General features: G+C 40.4%; 1 long non-coding RNA gene across 1 annotated transcript; it reads right to left on the bottom strand.

Moving 5' to 3' along the window:
• Window positions 1-837: 837 nt before the first annotated feature.
• LOC116225284 lies at window positions 838-15,474 on the bottom strand. The gene is made up of 4 exons (XR_004166029.2): window positions 15,398-15,474; window positions 14,183-14,432; window positions 4,230-4,276; window positions 838-3,369 (listed from the first exon to the last, which is right to left on the bottom strand). It is a non-coding gene; the product is annotated as an uncharacterized LOC116225284 (long non-coding RNA).
• Between the last annotated feature and the right edge of the window lie 51 nt (window positions 15,475-15,525).

Raw genomic sequence — 15,525 nt, 5'->3', positions numbered from 1 at the left:
ACAAAGTTCTAAATGCCAGTGATATGTTGTGCTGTTGGACGTGACAACAGACGCCAAAGAAACCTAGATGTACAATTGATACAATCGTGAATAATTGCTGTGTCTTCTCTCTGCAGCTAAACTCTCCTGAGCAAGCTAGAGTGCTAATAGCTAGCGAGCTGTATAGCTCTTTTCTATGGGCTTTAGCTACAACTCGTTAGCCCATATTGACACTCTTGCTTGCTCAGGAGATAAGACACAGCACTTATTCACGATTGTATCAATTAACCACCACTAAAATAACACGGTTCATAAATCGCTGTTTGAATTAGTCCCCCTACAACATGCTAACGTCGTTAACCACCACACTGAATGGGCAAGTAACAGAATTATTTTTAAAAATACTTACATTTCCCTCGCCTGAAGTTCATTCAGGGACATTGCCTTCAAATATGAATTCAATCCATTTCGCTTGTGTCTTCTGAGGCTGGAACGTGATGTAGAGATCTGGCCAGCCCACCACAGCGCATCTTGAGTACTTAGTTTGCTTCATGCTGCTAGCTAGCTATTCAAAGAATATCCGAGCTTTGCAATAATGGCTTGCGCTCTGGCAAATATGTAATGAGTGTGGGGGGTGGGCCAAGGCCATGTAGGGAACCTCCCAATGTCTTGTGACAGGCCAATAAAACGGGAATCTCATTCGCAGACTCAATCATGACGTTTCTGACCATAACAAAGATCCAGGAACCATAACAAAGATCGCCAATGGTTTTTTTCCAGCGTTTTTGGGTTGGTAGACACGCCAGATACCCAAATGAACGTGTAGAAGCACTAAAAAAAGTGGAATTTTCATAATATGGCCCCTTTAATCTATTCACTGTGGGCAAGGCTGGCCCTTGGCTTACTCTGTGGTCATGGACCCAGCTGCACATGCTCTCCATCATCATAGAGAAACAAACCTCATGGATGACTAGTACACTGTAACAGATCCCAGGGAGGAGGACCTCTGCACAAGGCTAATGCAGGACTACAACCGATGGCTGTCTCACAAAAGCTGTTGCTGTTGACCATTCTGTTCTGGGATATTTACGATCACATAGCAATGCATTGCCACGACATTCCTGTTTATTGGTATACCATCATTAAGTGATGAACAAAGATGAAGATTAATCTAAGCTGTCTAAATTGGCATCAAAACCCCAAATATGAGCAAGGCGATATTTACAAATGTAAGTCTGAACCTAAAGGAAGCCTAATTGCACATTTCCAATTATTTGAAACTATTTAAAACGATCATTTGTGTAAAAAAAAAAAAATGGCAATGCATGGAACCTCACAAAACCTTCCTTACCCACAAATCCTTCACACTCAAGTCCTTAAAATTATGACTACAAGCACAGAAAACTGCAGAAAAAAGGAAGAAAACGGCAACATCCATAACATATTGATATCAATAATCAAATGCTCATCACAGAACTCCCTGTCTAAATCATAATGGCTCAGAGCAGGTCTGCACTGAAACTACTCAGTGCTCCACCTGAAGGGTGACTGATGGTACAAGTGTGTGCGACATTGGGGGAAAAGTGATGGATTTCATCACGCAAACCCCACAGCTAATTTCAGATGATTGTAATGGCAAGACGGCCAAACCACTTTCATTCTTAGTGTAGTTTTAACATCGCAGTAATGGAATCTGAACGGCATCCACTCTTTTCTAAATGTATTATTCCACATCAAAGGAGATCATCTCACAACTTATGAATGTAAAGATAGAAGGAGGTCAGGGCCGACCCAGCACAATTTTACTCTCCAAAGGATGAGTGAAGGCTTGAATGAATTGCTAGTCATCTCATGAAATAAATATTGTACACACGTTTTCTTATCGGCAAATTTGTCCACATACATTTAATTAAAAGTCAAAGTGTTGGTCTAAACACAATATCTTAACCTGGGTCTACTCAGGAGGATACATTAGTCAGCATCACTGACATCAACTGACTGGATGTTTGGCATTTGGGACAACAGGCAGACATCTTCCACTAATTGTTAGCAGCAATCTGCTGGCGTTGTGAGTTAAATTTGGTTCATTGTGTTCATAATAACATATGAGCTAACAAAGCATGTTCATTAGAGACTGATAATGATTTTTTTTAATCTCAGTCAATTTGCTGGTGTTCTATCCATACCATACAGTAGTAATTACAATTACACAGAACGCGCTGAGCAAGAGTATCAAGATATTCCACTCAGTCTTATCCAGATAAGACTGAAATCATGTTCCTTGCATAATTAGCTTCCTAAAAATATGGAACTCAGCTAATTAATATGACCATATCAGACAGTGGAGTGATATCCCAGAAACAGCGTCACACCACTGCCTATGTGGGCATGATAAAATAAACACGACAGGTCACCATCTTAACCGCTACACCAAGGGACACACATCTCGAATGACTCAAGACTGAAATAACCGCATTGTAATTTCAAATGTGACTCTTGCAGACGTGTTGTGCACAGGACGGCATTAGGTGGCAGCCAGTGTTGAATCTCGTCACTCTCGTTCTCCCACCTCATCAGCCACTGTTCACTTTCACAGAGAATATGCTAAGCCCCTACAGAGCAGCAACAGCAAAGAAAATCATCTCTGGGTGGCATTCAGCCATTTGGAGCAAAGCCATCATTTGTATTACACGGGAGGGAATTCTCTAAAGTTCAAAACAGACTGCATCTCCAATGATGAACCCTAATGCCAGTAGTCTTGGGGGCTCAACTGGGACTCAGCATTCTGCTTTGCTCAAGTTTGGAAAGGAGACAAAAATCATTGGAAGCTAAGTGTGGCGTTCTGGGGAAAAAAAACAAAGGTTGTGTGGGGATAAGAAGACAGCCACAGGACAACAGAGGGAATTTGTTTTAGGGTTTTTTCCCCTGATATTTTTGATGAAGGGCATCCTAGGAGAGGCACTCAACTGACCTAGTGGATTTTCCAAACAATATTCTCCATATCTGTTTCACTCTGGGCAACGACTGTCATTGATCAATGTCAGTGTTCACCGCCCACAGAAATGAACTCAGGCTTTGAATCATTGAGATCAAAAGTCAAACAGTATCAGCCCCCCTCAAACAACTCTCAAAAGTCATTCACTAAAATGCATCCACTTACTATTCATTCAAAAATCTGACAAAGGCGCTCACAAAGCATTGAAACATTAATGCTAATTAAAGAAGCCAGCACTGCTGGTGGGGAAGTGCCTTTCTAGTCATCTTGTCCAGTGACGTCTGTGTTATCTTATGTGCTGCTCATACCCCATTCACACGGTATTCATCAGGGCCCTGTTTTCACAACAGTTGCCCCTCCCTATCAAGGATGACGGCTGAACTCAAGAGAGACATCTGGTGAAGAAGAAAAGAAAAGGATTAATAAAATGTACTGTCTCCAAAGGGATGTGGTTGATGCGGCTCAACCTTGAAAGCCATTTAATATAAATACTATATTTATAAGGCGTTACAGTGGGATTAGAAGAAAAAAAACTGGTGCATTTCTTTTGAAATCAACAAATAGAGAATGTCACCATTTCAAAAGCTCAACTAACAAGTATTTTCGTATGGCGTTTTATTTTCATAAGGGATGCTTGTTCATTTTCAGTCATTCAAAAAATTGTGACCAGACTACATTGCAGTGTGCCGATAATAAAGTTAAAATGGCAACTTAAACCAGGAGCGATGAACTCAAGGTAAAGGTTTTCGCAAAAGATGAGAATGCATTTGGAAGCGATACACATCACATATATACAGTTACACATGGTTTCTGTAACTGGTAATGTTTGGAGAAGTAATGTGGTAATGTCTGTCTATACACAGGAAATTAAACAAACAGATTCTGTATGAATAAGCTTGACGTCAAAAATACCACTGTGTACCTAGTGTATGCCGTAACATACATTGTTTTACAATATCTCCAGAATAGTTGTGTGATCGTTTTTTTTCTGCCAAACAACAGACATACTCTGCAGGACCGCCATGTGCCGTGCCATGCCATGTGGACTGATCAGTATTCAAGACCTTTAGTCACTTTGATTTGTGATTTGATTTTGGCTGGGAGACATTTGCTGCATTATATCCCCCCATTTCTCAATAAAAACAAATGTTTTCATTTGTATGCATTTTACATCTGCATGTGTATGCAAGAGAAGGGGGGAGAATACACTTGGACATAAAAGGGACAAGGAGAATAACACAATACATTTTCTTACCTCTTCTTCAATGGGTCTTGACAACAGCTCTGAAGGTTTCTTTAATCCTGAAGAAGATGGGAACAGAACCAAAAGGTCAAATATTGACATTTGTGAATGTACAGCCTTTACTCTTTTAAAACTACATGGAGAAGAAAAAAAGAAACAAATTAAAAACTGCAAAAGGAAAACAATGTTTGAAGCTGACATTTGCTTGAATTTCAGATGGCATTTCCCAGTAATTTCAAACAAACTCTAAATATACTTGCAATTCTAGTTCTACCGATATATATATATATATATATATATATATATATATATATATATATATAGTCTCACGCAATTATTGTTTTAATCAATGTTTCACTCACACTCGCTTGTCAAACTAAAACTCATTATAGACCAATCATATTGCAGACAAAAAACATCATACAAAAAATATGAACGACAGTTGCTATTACACTAACTGTTGACTAAATAGGAAAAGCTGCAGTCATATACTGAACTTTGACCTCAAGAATTTCCAATCAATTATACCTACTAAACCCAAACTTAACTGTTGCTTGTTTTTTTTAAATACTTCTACACTACTCCAATATGTCATTCTTCAATAAAAAGGAAAGGCCACAGATGTATACAACTGCCTAACAATCCTTAGAATAAAAAAAACTATTTGAAATCTACTGTGTTATTAGCAAATGGCAAAGGGGAATATGCTTCATCGGGTTTAACTCATTGCAGTGATATGACACATATCACCAAACAAAATGTTGGGACAAGAAATATTTAACTCTCAGCTCATTCTGCTACTTACAATGGAATGTTTGTTTAATCAAAACATTCACAAATACAAACACATTGTAATAATACAAAGAACAAATTGGCTTTTTACAGAAAGGCAGGTCTATTTCCTGTTTGGTGTCTGCAACCAACATCAATTATTGTGCCACGCCCATTATTTGTCATCAATTCAAACAAATACTTTGGTGATAAAACAATGTAATGGCTTTAGAACATTTACAGTTATTGAGACAATAGAACATTTAAAGTGCACTACTCAGGGCTGGATAAATTCAGAGGAAGGACTAAGTTGACTTGAAAAGTAGGTGATCGTTAGCAGCTTGCTTCATTGGATGCTTCATGTGGGGCCAACAGCTTGTGCGTCATATAGCCTGATACCAAACTCTGTGAAGTTGCACATAATGACCTCTTTCAAAACTAATATATTAAATTATTATATGACAACGACAGTACGAGCATTCGGATTGGCTAATGCGTAGTCATGCCTCCCACGCATTGCCCGCTCAGGGACCTCAGCGGCCTCGCTGTCGCTCGGTCAATATACCAAAGCCTCAGTTTGATGTTTCCCGGCATGACCTCACTCTCGGTTAGGAGCTAGAAGTTTGAGCGATTATCTACTTACTGAGAGGTATCTTTCCTGGATGAAATACAACATCAATTTAAACTGATGCGGCAGCTAAACTCCTAAAAGCTTCGAACCTGAACCTTTACTGTCCAGGGTATTTCACCTCATGCAAGTAGTATGCACACCATTCATCCAGTGGATTTAGAGACAATGGCAAAGCTGGATGTCCAAACCACTATGGCTAGTAGCATGTTCTTTTGGGCTCGGGGCGGTCTGATTTCACAAATAAAACACTCAGAGAGGGAGAGCTATTGCAGACTTAATGCACACTTGCAGAGTCTGCTCTGGTTGCAGACTTTAGCATACTTTGCTAATGAGAAGGAGCCAGAATTCACAAAAACAAGCATATAATAGAATCCCATTTGCAGGTTGAGAAAACCTAGAACAGTTGCCTCCATATCTCAATACTGTATCTCATCATCCCTGTACTAATGGATATCAACTTTGACAAACGATGACGACATGTCTACCTTTTTAACCTTTTCCAACAAAAACAAGAGATCTCGTAACCATTTATTCCAGTGTTGGGACTGATTACCAGCTCGATTCACACGTAGCAGGGCTTTTAGCGGTAACCCGTGCTTCTGTGTTCTCCTGAATCTCATTACTGACAGCGCTTGGGTTTCTCATGTAGGGGGTGAGCGGCTCTTAAACTGGCGCACGCAAAGTCACCTCCTCCGTTTTCCCCAAGAGAGAAGGCCGTGTTTGTTGCACATTTTAAACCTATCTGATTAATTATTCAAGGGTATTATTTTCTGCATTGAATCTATTTCCTGCATCAGCGGTGCTGATAATGGCTCCCAGAGGAGCAGGGCACGCCCAGCATGCATATGCCTTGTTTGTACCTCATTCCTTTTTTGCCACACTTCCACAGACAGTACTGTGTTTGCCACAAAATCAATGCTCCACAGGGCATCGGTATAAACACTGCTACAAATCGCAGGAGAGCGCACCGAGAGAGGTGGTGGAAGTCTGATCTGCAAATTAATAATTCGCAACGACGACACCCTTCTGTGTACAGTTTCGGATGCTTTTAATAACACTCCAGGGAGGCACTTGAGAAAGAAGGATGAGCCCAGGCCATCTACACCCACAGTGGACATCAATGTGTGTGTGTAAAAAGGATCCGTCATGCTTGCTGGCAAAAATCAACAAAATACTACACTACATTTAGTTCCACTTTCCTGTTTGCCTAAGCTTTTACCTTCTCAGCACTCCTATTCACTCGTGTGGTTTTCAAAGACTCAACTGGACAGATCCTAAATGTAATCCTGAAGGTACATATTCGGGGTTACTGCTCTACAACAGCATACAAGACTTTAGCCAGTCAGGGTCACTGGGTGAGCTGCATCAGCCCGACCATATGGTCACCCTAAGTAGGTAAATTCCAGCGGAGCAGGTCACTCAACCTCTGAGTAGGTGCTTCCCAGCTGAGGCATGTTCATAATTCACTTAGAAAGCCATCATCACTTCAGCCAACATCATCAGTTCATCACAGATAAAAAGACTCCCCATACATGGCTGCAACTGAAGTTGGTCATTTCACCTCACTGAAACTTTACAAGTGGATGGATGCATATCCAAACAAGCATATTTTGAGTTAAATCACGAGTACTGCGTAAAGCTTCTTCCACCAAGTCACAGGCCTCGCAAGATCGCTTGCCCGACATTCCAGGGCAAGTTTTCCTGTCGGGCTACCAAATTTAACATCTCCCTGTCCGACAGGCTATCAGAAATGATCCCCCAAGTGAAATAAAATGTATTTGCCTCTTCAGCTCTTTTGACTTGCTAACATGATGGTTTGTCAATGTGGAAGTATACACGTTAATTGGAAAGATGCTAGTCAGGTTGTGTTTGATGCCAGAGTTCTCTGCCACACCAGCATTCCACGCAAAATAGGATATGTTGTAGTTCAAGCTGGTAATTGTTGTGAGCACTGGCAAATTATACTTGAAACTCGTAGGTACAACTAGGCGGAGCTCCAGGGATAGTTTGTGATAAACGATATGCTATAGAGGTGCGGGACTAACAAAAAAGTCTGGTACTTTTGTAGTAGCCTATCTGCATCACTTAAACTATACCATACACAGCAAAACACGGTCCACCCATGCATCATCTTGGTAAAAAGTCAAAAAGAGAACATAGCCTAAACCAAATATCTTAGAGACAATACACCATTACTAGCCTGACGATGTCATCCTCATAATTCTAGTCAGAATATGAGTCTGATACCGCTCCGTTGGACTGTGATTATGCGGCGTGTTTCAACCGAACCAGGAAAAAAAATGCCTCTTCGCTCAATTGGATATATCTAGAACCAATCAGAGCAACGTAGTATGACCATAACGTAGACCATGGGGCCAGCTGATACATTAAACTTTTACCGGATCCCGTAGGAAGGACGGCAAAAACATCTTTTCGATCGACAAATGCCTTGATCGCGTTTCTCTGTTCCTCTTTCAAAATGAACGTGCTGTCAATGTCTTCTAAAACAGACTCGAATTTCCACATTTCAGCTCTCCAACGGCAGCCATGTTTGTTGAAAACGAATTCACCCCAAAAGCTCTTTGGTGACGTGGTTGATTACGTTAGGGTTGATCATCTGTCCATCATCGTATAAAGCCCGCCCTGACAATTTGATTGGTCTATCTATCTCCTCACAGATTTTTGTGAGGAGATAATTTCTCCCCAACGGAGCGACACCAGACCGAACTTCCCGACCAAAAAATGTGTGGGCGTGGCTAAGTTCGTCTGGCATCCAGGCTACACCATTACATCAGTAAGCAAAGAATGTAAGAAGATATATTATTTACAATTTTCAACTGAATAAAGAAGAGAATATGTGTATAGCCTGTAAGGCGTAGGCCTTGTTTTTTGTTTTATTCACAACAGAGATTTACAGCAACATCTTTTTTTTGGGTGGGGTCACCACAAAGCAATTCAGCTTAGGGCACCCAAATGGCCAGCAACGGCCCTGAAAAGAACAGAAGAAGAAGAACAAACTTCAATAAGGTGCACTAACTGTTCTTAAGGGAACAACAGACTGCCTAACAAAAGTTCAATCATCTTCTCCAAAAAAGATTAAAGCTGAGCTACCAGGATCAACGGCACTTCAGTGGCAACCAGCTTCCCCAGGAAAGAGTGAGCCATGTCTGTTCATAGCCATGCGGTAACCTGCGGTACCCTGCAGTAGGTTTCACCAACGGTCGGACAATTAAACATGCTTTCACCTCAACTAAACCCTTCACCATGTTTTCTTTGAATGGAGTTCATAGCACTGGTTTACCTCAGAACATAGGTCTTGACCGAACACATTTTGTTTGTGAAAACATTATGCAGGATTTTTTAACACGTTTCAGTAATGCTTTTGATGTTTACTAGTTATTATTATATTCTCAAATGTACATAAATACATTTGTTGTTTCTACTAGCTGCTCAAGTAACCCACTATGTAGCTTTGTACTTGTACCCCACAATACCCCACACTATGTAGCTTTGTACTTGTACCCCACAAAAATGTAAAAACAGCTTCTAAGCAGAACGTCGCCAAATATATATAGTAGAAAGAACTCAGTTAGCAAGCTAGCTAGCTTGTATCAGAGGCAACTATATTGTTTTTGGTCTGATCCAGAATCCGTATAGCAAACGTTTTTTGTAGTGCTTTGCAATTGAAACTTGGTAGACCGTTATTATGACTTGGTAGACTGTATAAATCTTTCATTTGATACAAAGTGTGCAAAAGCAAAATATGGCTATTTCTCCAACAAGTTCATTTGAAATGAACCTGCAAGTCCTGTTGATAAACCAATGCTGCAAGTCATGTTGAGGGATTGTCCCAGTGCTGGGCTATGAATCTGGCTTTTCTGAACTGAAAATAAATACCTGTGCTGTCTCTTTTCTTTACTCATTTAGTGACGCTGCAGTTAACAGCATAGCTACACAATAAGAACAGCTATTTTCTACAACAATACCTTTAGATAAACTCATGTCTTATACAATTAATTAAACTTCATTGTTAATATTACAATGTGCACAGTAACATTTTTCAATCTCCATGGAACTAGCATGGTCTCTTCAAATGCGCGTCAGGCCTTTCCTTCAGCATAGGCAAGGACCATTATTAATCCAAAACGTTTCTCAAGGCAGGGCTAAAGACATATTGCTGCATTTGTATCACAGTCTATATTTGAAGTGCTTATGAAGCACAAATAAATCAATAAGAAAACAAACATAATTCCACCACAAACAAGTGGTAACAATTGTTTCTATCCAAAAGCAAAATAAACCCACAAATTCAACTTTGACAAACCAACACATGATACAGACTCAGAGCTGAAATGGTCCAAAAGCACTTATTGACATTACTGTCAAATTAGTGTGACTCATGATTCAAAACTACTGGCTTCAATGGCCAACATTTTTTGTGGCCAAACAAGTTTGAAGCACAGCTAGTCTTCGTCACCTACTAATTGACTTACTGTTTGAGTATCTAATGTCAGCAGAAAGGAAACTGTCATCACATCTTATGTCATAGCCAAGTGTAATTAATTATGTTCGCAGTAGTGGTCTTTTTCCTGTGTCCTTCAAAGCAAGCATTTATTACTATTTCAAGTTCATTTTCATTCCATTGGAGAGAACTTCTATCGACGTAAAACGTAAGCCTTTCTAATATGAGACAATGAATAATGTATCAAAGCAAATAGCTTACTGAGGAGGTGATGACTACATTGGGACTAACAGAGCCTTCCTAATCTTTGCCCTCCATCACAGATGCTATAGCCTGAGGGGGGGTCCTCTCCCTGAACAACAAGAGGTGGTGGGAGGACAGCCACATTTGCCAGCACACACTCCCCATTACGTTCAGTCAGAGAAGCCCTGTGTTAGCAGATGCTAATTCAGCAACCTCTTTGGGTAATGCCAATTTAAGGCTTCCTTCCCAACTTTAAAGTTAAGTCTCCATTGACAGCCCGAGGGCTGCATTCACTGCAGTGCTGGAGAACTTGAGAAAAAGAAATATCTCACTTCCCCACTAGCATCCATAAGGAGATCCATGAGGGAAAATAAGAGGATAAAAAACAGCAGTCTTGCACACCTTTCCGTGGGCAGCATGTTAAAAACAAAATAACTACAATAATTACAATGTCTAAAATTAATTACTTGGATTACAACCATTTTAAAATCATAGAAGAGATTATCCTGGGCTATCCTTTGGCAAAGAGCTATGCTAAGCTATTCCCTCAACCAGCAAAAAACATAACATGACATAAGTGCATTAAACTGAAAACAATCATTTTTGCCATGCCTATTTCGGAGAAATTAAACCTCTCTTAAATATATTCTACAGAACTGACAAAAATATGTTTAATGAGTCAAATGCCTTGTTATTACTGCCAGTTGATTATTTTCAGGGATTTTAAAACCATGCAAATAGGAACGTGCCCTGAGGAATAGAAATATCTAGCATTCGGCACAATACGGCCAAGGGGAATTACATTTTTATCAACGTGGAGCAAGAGAGAAGGGTTTACAATAGAGAACGAAACCACACTGGAATTGTGTTCAGCAGGAGCGGGAGACAGGGGGGCATAAGGAGAGATATAAAGAAAAATGGCATGTGTTTATGGGGGGAAAGAGGTTGACAAGGAAAGATAGATGAGTTCTGCAGGCAAAAAGAGCATGTATGCTGGGTGTATGAAAATTAATTTTCTGAAATCTGAATTTGTCCTCAGACCTCAACAGGAGAATGGGACTTGTGGTCTACACTATGAAAGAGTTCAGCCCATCAGAATGTGTTCTTTCATCTACAGTTTCCTGCACTACAAAACAGTAAGAACAGAACACAAATTGTACATAGTTTCTTCATAAAAGTTGGTTCAGGCAAAAAAAGAAGTCAAAATAAATGAAAATTCCATGGAGATATTTTTGTAAAAAAAAAAAGGGGGGGGGGGCTGACATTGTTAACTTATTTAATGACAGTAACTTATTCATCTGAAGTAGTTCATGCAAAACTACTTTTTTTGCTGTGGTGAAAAGGCAGAGAGCTATTTAAATAGCAAGCCATTTACAGTCTTAGTCCATTCAGCTCAAAAACAGAAAAGCTTAATCTTTTACGTGTGGCCATTTATGGGACTACACATACCACCAGGGTGCAGCTGGCTGGGATCAGTTCAGCGGTAGGGATATGTGTCTGTAATACGATTCTGCAGAGCTAAATTAAAGTGACACCGGAGCAATGGAAGTAGAACACTTTGTGAAATGGAGGATTTTGAACACCAACTCCCACTTCTGAAGCCACAGAGCCGCTTACATTAGAGGGGACCGTGGAGTCAACCAAATACAACAAAGCTGTGCTCAAACACCACCCTAATCATCACCAGACTGCAGACATGCACTAGAAAAGGTGGACATTTGCAAAAGTGTGAACATCTACATTGCCCTCTACTGGACAGAGGTGACAATAGCTTTTATCTTTCAGACACAACTACTTTTCACACAGTGTTAATTTGTATTTGTTGTTAATTCTCTTGAGTTTTAAGGTTGACTGTAGCCTCCAATTTTGATGTAGTTGTGCTTGGCCAAATCTGGTCTAGTTGTTCTCTAGGGATTGTGACACAACCAGGCTGAAGATCTCGCCTTAATTCGCAGCTTTATATTCGAATTTCCCGTTCCACCTTAAATGCAGCGCAGTCGACTGCAATTATGTTATTGCGCCTGTAGGGAGCTTCGACTACCGACGCTTACCTGCTGCATCAGAACTTTAGCTTTCGATTTGCACACACAATTAACAGGCTTATGTAATTTTTTTTCGACCTAGATTATCACTTTGAGTAAAGTATAGATCAGGTGAGTTTCAGAAAGAATGTTTGCAATATTTTAGAAAATGAGAAATAGTGAGATACTGAGTAGTGAGTTTACTCACGCTCTCTCTCCCTAAACGTATTATTCTATAGATGAACAAAATAGTCTTTAACCTAAAGTACATATTTCCAGTGCATCATAACATGGAAGAATATTCCACATAAAAGTAATATGACTTTTTATAGGTACGACCAAAATCCATGGAACAATGGATGTAAATTCTTTTATGTGACCACTTCCAGGTACAGTATAAGCCTGTGGGAACCTGGAATTTCACTTCAGCATGATAGAATATGCCATCTGAAAAAAATATATGATTTGTGTCCATTTCATTTTTACCATGCATGTGTTGCCTTTATATATATGCATGTCCAAGTAAAAGCCCAAGGCCCTAAAAACTGGTTAGACAGAGGATCAGCCGGGGAACATTGTTCATATACACACTGATTGACATTAAGTTACTATTTCCAAGCAGGGGCTCAAGGAGATGAACGCTTTGGGCCAATGAAAAACGCATTTCAGTATGACAGAACATGATGTCTGAAAGTCAAATCACTCGTTACCCATCTGGCTAAACATATTGTTCATCTTGAAATCAACCAGGGGACATTGCTTATTGTGTATATGTTGTGTGTACACAAGCAATGCTCCAGCCTGAAAGTGGTCACATAATGTCATCCAATGTGAATATGAGCAACGTTCGCTGGTTCAATGAAAGGTGGAAACCACTTTTCTGGTCTGGAAAGGTAACAAGCGGCATTCCTTTCACATGTACTACTTCAGTGGCCCAGACTGTGTGAGCCCTTGGGCTCCTATATCTCAAAAGGCATCATGTGAAAAGGTGAAGTCCCTCCCCCTTCTCAATGTGGTCCACGAGGGGAGAAAGGCTGGACTCCCCCACCATAATGGTTGGGTCCGGGTTCCCCTGCACCTGTGGATGCGGGCCAATTGGGACTGATTGGGTCAAATTAGCCCCATGGGCTGCCTTATTAAAAGGCGCACCTCATTGTTGAGGGAGAGACAGACTGGACAGGCGGCAAGAAGCTGAGGCAGGTATATAGACGAAACCTGTTACGAGTACAGAGTTGTACCTTGCCTGTTTTTAAAGCTTTAGTTTTGTTCAGTGTATGTTTCTATGTTTTTGGGGTTCAAGTCCTTGGTTTTTGTATATATGGTTTTGGGGTTCGAGTCCCTGGTTCTGTAAATAAATATAGCTGTATTTTTATACGTAAGCCACTGTCTCCTGCGCTGTGTGTTCTCCTGCCTACCTGCAACCACGTTCCAGCAGCCTACATCCCACATCGTGAGGTGGCCGGCTCGGGCCATTCTCACACATCACATAATTTTAACTAATGTGTATATGAGCAACGTTCACTGGTTGATTTAAACGTGAAGAATACATCAGGACTAGAGATGGTGTACATCAGCTACAGTATGTTTAGGTGGTGATTTAAAAGTGAAAACAACTTTGGGCCAGCCTGATAACAAGTGATATTATATACTCTCAGACATCATATGCAGTCATACTAAAGTGAGGTTTTTATTGGCCCAAACTGTTGGAATCCTGCCTGGAAATCATTTAACCATATTAGACCATAAATACATATGCTGTGCCAGATAGGTAACAAGTGATATGTAGCAGACATCATATTCCTTCATTCTGAAATATGTTCATCTCCTTGAGCCTTACCTGGAAATAATGTCATCCAGTGTATGAACAATGTTTAGGCCCTTGGACTTCTACATGGATATGGTCAAGTAGTTTAAACTCCACAGTATTCTACTTCAGGATTTGTCAACATGGGCCATCCTTCTACTCAGTGCCTGTAGTCAGTGACCGAGAGGAGGTGCTCTCCCACTCCAGCGCCACACGGTAGGCCAATCAGAGGAGGCGCTCTCCCACTCCAGCACCACACGGTAGGCCAATCAGAAGAGGCGCTCTCCCACTCCAGCGCCACACGGGTAGGCCAATCAGAAGAGGCGCTCTGAAGGTTGAACGGATAGTTCGAAAAAAGTTCGAAAAATAACTTTAACGTCGTTGTGGCATAGGCTTTAAATTATTAATTTACCTTAGATTAAATGCGGGCCGTGCATGCATGTGTTGACTCAGCGGTTGACTGTCATTTGGCTTCGACCGAATTAACCAAAACAAAAAAAAGCCTAGATAATAACATGGAAGATCTAAAAAAAATTTTTTTTTTAAAACTGCCCTCTTCTAGGAAAATCATAATCACAGATTGATCCAATTTTATGTTAGATCACCTTAATCAAATGTTGGCCTCCGGTGTGGTGACTGAAGTTTTTGCAAAAGGAAAAACTGCACATGTCTACATACAGCTCCTCTCCACCTTCATCTGCATGCTTGGGACTATACATTTCTTCGTTGAGACTCGGGACTGAGAGTTACATTTATCAAATAAATCTCAAAGATATATTCTGCCATGGCAGGGGTTTAGCCTTTATCATTTGGCCTAAACCTAGAGCAACTGTTCTAAACGCTAAAACAGTTTTAACGTCCATGAGGTTTACTCTTCATGTGGAAACTTGTAACATGTGTGCAAAACTTTCTTGACACTTCCAGCTCCTCGACTACACCACCTTCAGTTTCACAACTAAAGACGTTGCTTACAGTAGCAAATCCAACAAATGAGTAGGCTGTGGTTCAAACGTCTATCCCATGAAAAACTTTACAAGAACACGAAGATATCATATTACAAGAACGTTGTACTAATTTGTCAACCCCTCCGAGAAAAATAGATTATCTGATGTGCTTGTAAATGGTCTTAACTGGTTTACAATGGTATGACCAGCTAAATCATCAAACATCATACGAATACATAACCTATTTTAGGCTAGTCAAATTAGCTGGTCAACTAGTTTATGCTGGTAGCTGCGGAAAACATACCTTAACCTGTTCAAACAATGGTCAATCATCCGTTTTTTCCCTGTAGGTAGGCCCATATTTGAATTCCCTAGTACTCTCAGGTATTCTCTGTTGAAGTATTCTGTGAATCACCTGAATTGGATTTGCGA

The sequence above is a fragment of the Clupea harengus genome, chromosome 2 (genome assembly GCF_900700415.2).
Source record: "Clupea harengus chromosome 2, Ch_v2.0.2, whole genome shotgun sequence".
NCBI classification, from domain to species: Eukaryota; Metazoa; Chordata; class Actinopteri; order Clupeiformes; family Clupeidae; genus Clupea; species Clupea harengus.
The sequence above is the reverse complement of the archived record's forward strand: the minus strand, read 5'-3'. Positions and strand labels throughout refer to the sequence as shown.